Here is a 9,938-nt window from a genome sequence, read left to right as displayed (position 1 = left end):
CAATATGTATGCCACACAACTGACCGAGTGCAGCGCAGGAGCGCATACACATCACTCCTCCTGCCTCTGTCCACTGTGCTAAAGCCGGACGTAAGCCATCCCCCACATCTTAACCCCTTTGCTACCTGCGCCATTTTGTCATCACTTCTCTTACCCCAAACCCCTTTAACTCCTTGCTGCTGAGTGTGCACATATACGCATGTGTTTGTGTGGGGGGGGGCGGGGGGTTTGGCTGGTTGGTGAAATATCATTTGGTGGCTATGTGCACACTCAGCATTAGCAGCAAGGAGTTAGAGGGGTTAATATCCAACCCCTAATGCCCTCCAAAATGCCCGGGGGGGGGGGGGTTGTTAGGAAGGAGTAGGTGTAGGAGGAAAGCACACTGTCCTCTATGAGCCCCCCAACCCATAATGCCCCCCCCCCAAAATTCTCAGGACAGTGTGCTTTCTTCCTACTTCCCCCCCACCCTGGGCACGCCCCTTTTAACAAATACTGTAGTAGATCACTAGCAATCCTATGTAACACAGTGATAACTCTCTGAGTACAGATAATGTTGTAGATGGGTGTGAGGCCCCAGAATTCAGAACACGTACAGTGTGACCTGAAGTCTGGGGCCGGGCTGAGGCAGTGTGGGTCAAATTCTATCTACCCCTTACCCTACCGAGAAACAGATATGTGCATGGATAATATTATTACAGGAGAATGCCGCCCCATACCTGTTACATCCAGTGACGTCTCCTGTGATGTAGACTTTTCTCAACGTCTTCATCCAGAGATAAGACCGCCATGACACCTTCTTTCAGCCGCTTCTCGTCTCTGCAGAGTTTCACAGAAAAATTTTTAGGTTCCTCACTTTACTATAAACCTCTCCTTCCTGGTGTCTCAACAACTCCTCCTGCTGCCCCCCAATATTGTGCTAGAGCCAGACAGATAGTCCCCCATTCCCCATAATATTATTCCCCCTGTATATTATAATGGCCCCCACTTTATTATTAATATAATGGCCCCCTCTTTGTTATTAATATAATGGCCCCCACTTTATTATTAATATAATGGCCCCCACTTTATTATTAATATAATGGCCCCCACTTTATTATTAATATAATGGCCCCCACTTTATTATTAATATAATGGCCCCCACTTTATTATTAATATAATGGCCCCCACTTTATTATTTATATAATGGCCCCCACTTTATTATTTATATAATGGCCCCCACTTTATTACTTATATAATGGCCCCCACTTTATTACTTATATAATGGCCCCCACTTTATTATTTATATAATGGCCCCCACTTTATTATTTATATAATGGCCCCCACTTTATTATTTATATAATGGCCCCCACTTTATTATTTATATAATGGCCCCCACTTTATTATTTATATAATGGCCCCCACTTTATTATTTATATAATGGCCCCCACTTTATTATTAATATAATGGGCCCCTCTTTATTATTAATATAATGGGCCCCTCTTTATTATTAATATAAGGGCCCCTCTTTATTATTAATATAATGGCCCCCACTTTATTATTTATATAATGGCCCCCACTTTATTATTTATATAATGGCCCCCACTTTATTATTTATATAATGGCCCCCACTTTATTATTAATATAATGGGCCCCTCTTTATTATTAATATAATGGGCCCCTCTTTATTATTAATATAAGGGCCCCTCTTTATTATTAATATAATGGCCCCCACTTTAATAACAAAGAGGGGGCCATTACATTAATAATAAAGAGGGGCCCAGGGGACCATTATATTAATAACAAAGAGGGGGCCATTATATTAATAACAAAGAGGGGGCCATTATATTAATAATAATGTAATGCCCCCCTCTTTATTAATAATATAATGTCCCCCTCTTTATTATTAATATAATGTCCCCCTCTCCACTCTTATTAATACTATGATGTCCACTGGACCACTGACTGAGTACTGTCAGTGGTCCTCCTCTCGTGCCCCCAGTGCCTCTGCAATAAGGGTAGAACGTAGGGTACATAAAAAAAAAAAAAAAATGAATACTTACCTCTCTAAGGACAGCTTGTGGCATCCTGGTACAGGATCGCTCACTGTGCCTTCCCGCGCCGCGTCATCGCGTCATCTCGCGAGATCCGACGCAGGAGGTCACAGTGAGGTACGTGACTAAAAGTCCTGCGTCGCACCTCAACTGAAGCCGCTCCCCCAGGCCCCTCCTCACTTCGCCGCGTCACGCAGGGCCTCTCCTCTCGCCGGCCTCCGCTCCGCCCCCTGTAAATCTTATTTTAGTTATCCGGCTGCGTTCTAACTTCTCCTGGGTTGAGGGGGCCCTGGGAGCCGGGGGGGAAGAATAGTTGGCTCAGGGCAGGCTGAGAATAAAAGCAGCCGCATAGCGCTATAGCGGCATGTCAGTGGGCGGGGCCAAATAGTGTGGGCGGGGCCTTCTCTGCGCTACGGGCCCCCCAGTGCCGCGGGCCCCATAGCAATGGCGTGGTCTGCCTCTATGGGCGGTACGCCACTGCATCCAGCATATACAGTATAGCTAAATAGCCCAAGCAGCCACAACCACACACACATACTAGGAAAGGAGTTAACCCTTCCAACACCAGACAAGGTAAGTGTCACTTAAAGGGGAAATGCACACACACCTAAATCCTGTGCAAACCAAACATGGAAAGTGAACACATTCAAGCACACGTTGCCAGGTGCAACCGCATGCCTTGACAGCGAGCCGCCTAGCAACCAGCTCAGGCTGCTACACTGCCAACAACATCATGTTGCGAGCGGCAACCACACGTGAGACAACATACTAACTGCCCTCACCTGCGGAAGACAACAAGCAGACCGCTGACAACTGCATGCAACCCAAAGAGTCCTGACCAAACCATAGTCGTGACAGCCTGATACACAGAGATTACAGGGAAATTACACATAAAAATATCATAAAAAATGCAATGACCCTGTCCCGCAGGAGGTGGGAGCAACGTGGCCCAATTGACCCTTGTGTAGTGCCCACATTTACCTAGTGGGACACTACATATACACAGGTCAGTCCCATTCAAGAGAATGTTACTGAGCTGCAATACACAGCCAAGCACAGCCGCTGCACAATGGTCTGCACTGTGCTTGGTAGATTGCGAGGAGGCCATGGCGCTTGCCGCAGCCTCCTTAAACAGCTATTTGTTGGGAGTCCTGGGGGTTGAGCCCCCACTGATCTGATACTGATTACCTCGCCTAAGAATAGAGCATTAATATCAGTCTCAGAAAACCTCTTTAAAGTGTGACTAAACTGTGTAAAAATTCCAATAAATATACTATTATAAAATAATAACTGCCCGTGGAGCTTTATGTTACATAAGGCTATGTTAGATTGTATTAGGCTACTTTCACACTAGCGTTCGGGGCTCCGCTTGTGAGTTCCGTTTAAAGGCTCTCACAAGCGGCCCCGAACGGATCCGTCCAGCCCTAATGCATTCTGAGTGGATGCGGATCCGCTCAGAATGCATCAGTCTGGCAGCGTTCAGCCTCCGCTCCGCTCAGCAGGCGGACACCTGAACGCTACTTGCAGCGTTCGGGTGTCCGCCTGGCCGTGCGGAGGCAAACGGATCCGTCCAGACTTACAATGGAAGTCAATGGGGGCGGATCCGTTCAAAGGTGACACAATATGGTGCATTTTTCAAACGGATCCGCCCCCCATTGACTTTCAATGTAAAGTCTGGACGGATCCGTGTGCATTGTCATGAACTAAAAAAAAATTGTTCATGGTTCATGTTCATGGTAATGCAAACGGATTTGTTCTGAACGGATCTAAGCATTTGCATTATAGGCGCGGATCCGTCTTTGCAGATACCAGACGGATCCGCACCTAACGCAGGTGTGAAAGTAGCCTTAGATGATTGTTATTAGGGATGAGCGAACTTCATATTTTGGGTTATACTTGGGGTATATGCTGAATTGATTTATGGATTCCGTTACGGACCATAATGCAATTCCATGACGGAATGCCTCTATAGGCATTTCGTTATTAATTCTGTCATAATAGAAGTCTATGGCCTGCATATCGGATCCGTCCGGTTTCCATTATGCAGGAGAGGATTCCAGCCTCAGACAGTTCGCAAGTTACAAGATTGTACTGCACAGATGAATTTCAGGAGTCACATGTTTTTAGGCCTTTGTAGTGGTATTGTTCTCTTCAGACATGTTTGAAATGCATTTTTATTAGACATTAGACAAGGGCAATAAAATAATGGTACAAAAAAACTCCATTGATTTACCATACTGCATAAAAAAATACCATCGACACAAAAATTTAAGTCAAAGGACTCCGTCCTTTCCAGTGGGACCCAGGATCCGGAATCCCCCATGACCCATCCTTTCATCTAGCAAGTGTGCACAGCGATGTAAAGCACGGATTGGGACTACGCCTGGCTTCCCCTCGTTTTCGTATTCCTGTTATTTTTTACCTGTGAAGTTTGCCTGGACTTTGTTTATTTTCTTTTGAATAAACCTCTTGCTTCATCTACACTGGTCTGTTTCGTTGGTGCCTTGCATTACAGCAAGCAAGAAGAAAACTGTCACGGAACAGGATAAAAGTGATAAAGACCTGGAGTGACATGTTGGTGAAGACTGTTGGCATAAACAGGAAAAGATGGCCCCTTACCAATACCCAGAAACCCCTTCAATAAGGACACTGACAATGTTCCTCTTTTAACCACTTTATTGTTGTTGGGTGGTATCGGCCACAGCTAATTATTTAAATGGCAAAACCATAAATCTCATCACCGTGCGATCTGCCAGTTCTGCCCATTTCACCTCTCCGTTGTATTAACTTGCTGCCAGCTGTGACTTACAAATTCAACCAGTGTAGTGTCCCACTATGTAAATGTGGGCACAACTCAAGCGTCTATTGGGTCATGTTATTCTCCACCTCCTGTGGAACATGGTCATTGAATTTTATATGGTATTTTTAATGTGGATTTTCCTGTTATCTCCTGTACCAGGCCTGTCAGAGGTAGTGTCTCCCCCTAGACAGTAGAGGGAGCTAGGGAACCCCCTAGTACAGTGGTGGCGAACCTAGCCAAGTAGAGAGCTGAAGGGCAGAAGGATATTTCACAGCAAGAGGATATATACCACAGGAAGGATTCCCTACCCAAGGATAAAGCCAGCAATAGGGAATACGGGCCTTGGAGAAAGCCAGACAGGACCTAAGGAAAATACAGCCTGATCTGTAAGTGTTATTTCCTTTGAGTATCGTGCAAGGACTTTACCTGCCATTTATATGAAGCCTGCCTGTTACCAACCTTTTACATGTGGAACTAACTAAAGACTGTAAATAGTTGAACTGTTTCAGTAAAAAGGAGTTCTGGTTCACTGCAACTGTGTGTACCTCAATTATTCCTACAATAAATCGGTGTGCCACTGTTACCGGCACTGGCGTCACGAACTATAAGGGAGCTTACCACTGGCACACTAAACCTACAACACCCAGGGCACCTCACCTACCACCACACCTGGTCCCTACACCTAGAGAGTGCCCCAGAGGATCTATGTGCCAGCCTCTCCATCACTGCTGTACGCCTGCCCAGGGTATATTAAAAACTGTGAGTACCAATAGCAACCCTCGGTCTGTTAACTGTACCCTGTGACCTCATAATCGCTCACCCTGCAGGACTGGCGTACTGCACCAGGCACCTTGCCTACTTAAAGATTCCAACCGCACCACATACAAAACCACAAATTGAAAAGAAGAAACCTAACTACCAACTTCCAGGGAGGGAGGGAGGGACACAGCGCTTCCACTCAAAGGGGGAGAGAAGAGGCGCGACAGTGGCTTATATGTCCTGCTGGACGCCCCCTCCTCCCCCCTAAACTGGATCCCAGCATTAACCCCCATTAACCCTCGTCTGCATCTGCCAAATGGGGGCCAGGAGTAACCCATACAAAGGTGGGGGAAGTGGGGGGAACACCAGTCCCTGACCACCCTCCCTAAACTGTCGGGTGGCCACCAGGAGGTCCCTTCCCCAGGGGTAAATGTAAGGAGAGAGTGAAGATACACAGTGAGACTGGCATCAGAATACATGGAACAAAGCCTTACTTAGTATGTTGGTGCCCATGACAAGCTGCATTGGGATAATAATAAAAAACACAGAATATACATTATCGTGACCCTATAGTCCGGTCAAACTTTGCTGCAATTGTTTCCTAGTCAAGAGATGGAAAAGATAGAAAAAAATGTATCAATAGAAGAGTAGATAAATGTTGATACAAATTGGACGGTCTTATAGCGCTGCCCTAGGCTGTTTTAGAGTCTAGGGCAGCACTGTAGACTGCCCATTTGTGCCCGAGGTGTCACCAGGATGTCACTGCTACTGCCTCCGCCTAGTATAGTGGGGAAGAAAACAAAACAGACCTTGCCCTGCACAAGAAATGCTCGGATTCTCAATTCATACATGCCTAATGAGTGAAGATGAGGTTATGTCCGGGTTCAGCTTGAACTCGGGCAACTCCTTTAATTCAACAGGCATGTATTCACACACCCACAACCTGGGGAGAAAAGCAGGCTATTTACACTGTGTATGCATGGCATTATCAAGATCTTGTGATTGAAATGAGACATAGGTTTTAATCACTGAATGCTGCCTGTCTATTTGTTAGATTCCCTCTCTGCTAGAGTGTGCGGTGGAGTGTGCCTTTCCATTGGCCTGCCGGGCATGAGTTTCCTTTTGTATTATACCTTATGCATTCTTATAACTGCAGTGGAAAAGGGTATATTGCTTCAGCAGTCACCACACTGAGACAGACTGGAATTGCAGAAAGAGTTAATGAGAACAGATCTGCGCACCTGTGGCTATTTGAAAAGATTGAAAAGTGAACTTAGGGGGCATTCACATGACCATATCCATTTTACAGTCAGCAAATTGCAAATTCCCAAAACATGGATACCAGCCATGTGCATTCTGCATTTTGTGGATCAGCGCGTCTTGCCTCTTGTTAGAAATGCCTATTCTTGTCCGCAAAATGGATAAGAATAGGACATGTTCTTAAATTTTTTTAAATTTGTATTATTTTGTGGGGCCGCGGAACGGACATGCGGATGCAGACAGCTACAGGGTGCTGTCTTCATATTTTGCACCCCAATTAAAATGAATGGGTCTGGAAGGGATTGGATGCGGATGGAAAATACAGTCGTGTGAATGAACCCTTACTTATGCCTATACACGGCTATTGGGAAGATTCTACGCTGTAATACATTTCAGAACTGTGCCTTTGTCTGTACTACTAATCCCATTGTCTATTCAGTAAAGACAAATGACTTTATTTTATAGCAACCAAATGGGTCTGGTCTTTGAGTCCACCATCCATTTGCTGGTGCCTTGCAATTATCCTGTCTTCCTGCCTTGCACCTAGCTACCCACACAACCAACATCAAGGGTATCCTGGCTACCATCAAGGAGGATCTCTAAGTTCAGGGTGGGCCCTGAGGGGAAGAAGTGTTGCGCCCCTCCAACCACTCCACAAACCCAGGGAGTGTCAGTGTGGGGAACGCCACCATGAACATGTACTGCATCCATCCGTTTGACCACCACCACCACCACCACTCCAGTCCTCCTCACAGCATTCCCCCCTGCAGGTCGTTGCATTACCACAGCCACATATTGAGTTATAAATATTTTTTATTTTCCATTCAATGAGACAAAAATTATTAGTAATAAACAATATTATGTTGATTTAGAAATAGCCTTGGCTCAGGGCAGCCACCAAGACGTTGATGAACTTCTCCCAGGCAGCCTGGACCTGAGGGGTGAATGCAGATCCCAGCTTGGAGGCCAAGACGATGACCAAAACTTCTCCAAGACGCTGTAAAAGAAGAATAAAACAATAAGTAAGAAACTAGGCCAATAGTTATAGGAATATGTTAGACTTTGAGTTCTGTCCTAGGGGCTCAATACCAGATACTCATTCCATTCAGTAGGCATCAGTTCAGTCCCTCTTGCGTTTTTTGGCCGGAGAAAATACCGCAGCATGCTGCATTTTTCTTACCGGCCAAAAATCCTAAACACTTGCCGGAATGCCGGAGTCAGCATTAATTTCCATTGAAATTTCTGCATTCACAGAAACGTTCTTCTGGTCCCCGCATGCGCAGACCTTTAAATCTGTGAAAAAAGATAAATACTGGATCTGTTTATCCAGGTGACACCGGAGAAACGGATCCGGTATTTCAATGCATTTGTCAGACGGATCCGTCTGATAAATGCATCTGTTTGCGTCTGGATTGCCAGAGTTCTGGCGAACGGTCCATACTTTATTAACTAAGTGTCAGGACATGTAGGGCATACATGGGGGATGTTCCTGCACTGACTATTATTTCTGGGCACCGCTCCATTGCGCCGCTGTGGCCCCGGTTATATCCTCCCGCACTGTATGCTAAGTAACAGCATCGGAACACCAGGGAGGAGACATCAGCTTTTCTCTGTGGGCGTTCCTTCTCCCTGTGACGTTCTGCGCTGCGATTGGACAGCACTACAGCCAGGGAGAAGGAACGCCCAGGGAGAAAAGCTGATGTCTCCTCCCCTGGTGTTCCGATGCTGTTACTTAGCATACAGTGTGGAAGAATGTAACGGGGGCCACAGAGGCCCAACGGAGCGGCACCCATAAATAATAGTAAGTGCAGGGACACCCCCCATGTATGCCCTACATGTCCTGGTACTTAGTTAATAAAGTATGGACCCATGAAAGGTCCTCCAGTGGCCAGCGGGGCTCAAGAGGCAGGTGCCTTGGGTCCCCCAGGAGCAACTGGGCCTGGGACAGCTGCCCCTTTTGCCCTGCGTTAAAGACTGCCCTGAGTAAACATATATATATATATATATATGTAATGACTGGTTTAACTGTTAGAATGTTACTAGTTTACTAACCCCTTAGTGACCACTGCCTTTTTATGACAGTAACTAAGGGCCCTTAGGCTTGGCCACCACCTTTTTATGGCAGCCCAGTCTAAGCTCTGCCCAAGTCTTCTGTGCAGCGGAGACCAGGGGCTCTCACACTAGAGCCTCCTGCTCTAAAGCCTGTACCAGCAGAGGTGCCCCAGATGCAATGGCAAATAGTGACAGCAGCATATAAGTGTTAGGCCTTTTGTACACGACCGTATGTATTTTGCGTTCCGAAAAAAATGGATCCGCCAAAAATATGGTTGACATCTGTGTGCATTTCCGTATTTTGGCAGAACAGAACAGCTGGCTCCCTAAAAGAACAGTACTATCCTTGTCCGTAATGTGTGTTCTGTGTTTTTGTGGAACGGAAATACGGACATACGGAAACGGAATGCACACGGAGTACCTTCCGTTTTTTTGGGCTGAACCATTGAAGTAAATGGTTCCTCATACGGTCTGCAAAATGAAACGTAATGGACAATGAAAGAAAATACTGTAGATTTGTGTGCAAGAGGCCTTATACAGAGGGAGGGTGTCTCACGTTGACACCCCACAAATGACATTGCAGGGTGCAGATTCCTGTGCACAGCAGTCTGAAGCCTAATTAAGGCCAGACCTGCCTGTAGTGTATCCTAACTGGCCATGCCTCTCTGGCGCAGCCTGTGCTGGTGACTGTCAGCAGTACAAGAGAATTATACAAGAGATCAAAAGATTGTCCAATAAAGTCCCTTTGTGGGACTGTTAAATAGTTAAAAAAGTAAATAAAGAAGTTTTATTAAATAAAAAAAATTCCAAGTTTGAAAAAATACACCTTTTTCCATTCCAAAAAAGTTTTTTCATATTGTCCATATCGCCTCCTTTGCTGTCTTAATCACATTATACACTGCTCGTTTCCATGGTTACGACCACCCTGTAATCCATCAGTGGTGACCATGCTTACACACTATAGGAAAAAGCACAAGTCTATCTGGTGGCTGGGACCACGAGAGTGCTCATAGTCCAGTACTTTTTTCTATAGTGTG

Source organism: Bufo gargarizans, chromosome 8, assembly GCF_014858855.1.
Source record: "Bufo gargarizans isolate SCDJY-AF-19 chromosome 8, ASM1485885v1, whole genome shotgun sequence".
NCBI classification, from domain to species: Eukaryota; Metazoa; Chordata; class Amphibia; order Anura; family Bufonidae; genus Bufo; species Bufo gargarizans.
The sequence above is the reverse complement of the archived record's forward strand: the minus strand, read 5'-3'. Positions refer to the sequence as shown.